At 43.4% G+C, this 654-nt stretch overlaps 1 long non-coding RNA gene across 1 annotated transcript in view; it reads left to right on the plus strand.

The window, feature by feature from the left end:
• LOC107576709 (uncharacterized) overlaps positions 1-395 on the plus strand; it is a 2,840-nt gene extending 2,445 nt beyond the window's left edge. The window contains exon 4 of the long non-coding RNA XR_001608103.1: positions 329-395. This is a non-coding gene — a long non-coding RNA (uncharacterized lncRNA). The remainder of the gene's footprint in view (positions 1-328) is intronic.
• Positions 396-654: the final 259 nt, after the last annotated feature.

The following is a 654-nucleotide window of genomic DNA, read 5'->3' on the forward strand; positions in this document are numbered from 1 at the left end:
GTCACGTGTCTTTACGGAATGTGTGTGAACGCACGCACAGACTCCAGAAAATCAGTGTGAATGAACCAAAATCAAACGATCACGGGACACATTATCTGTGTATTTTCTGGAATCTCTGTGTGAAAGCGGCTATAGAAGCTCATCATTTGCACAATGGTATGCTGCTGAAAGCTAAAAATAGAAAGTGGCACCACAGTGCCTTGGATAAATAAATATTGGTGTCAGTAGTTATCCCACTAACCCCGTACCCTCTCAGAGTTCGAAGCTGTAGTGTTTATTCAATCAAACATGCTGACACATTCCCTGTGTTTATCGATTGCATCTGTAGGGCATCCGTTTCCGTGGTTACAGCATTCCAGAGTGTCAGCAGCTGTTGCCCAAGGTTCCAGGTGGAGTGTTCTGGCTGCTGATCACAGGACAGGTGCCCACTGAGGAGCAGGTGAGGATATATTGATATTCACTGCATTCTTTCTTCTTAAAGAAGATTTTGAAGAAAAAAAAATTTTGGAGTGTAATGTTGGAAATATTGTCAGAATTGTGGCCTAGCATTTAGAACATGTGCTCTGATGCAGTTGTCCTAGTGACCTAGCATTTAAAGAGAGAGTTAGAGAGTCGGACTTGTAACCCAAAGGTCGCAGGTTCGAGTCTCAGGTC

Source organism: Sinocyclocheilus grahami, unplaced genomic scaffold (assembly GCF_001515645.1).
Source record: "Sinocyclocheilus grahami isolate Dianchi unplaced genomic scaffold, SAMN03320097.WGS_v1.1 scaffold4200.1, whole genome shotgun sequence".
In the NCBI taxonomy this organism is placed as follows: domain Eukaryota; kingdom Metazoa; phylum Chordata; class Actinopteri; order Cypriniformes; family Cyprinidae; genus Sinocyclocheilus; species Sinocyclocheilus grahami.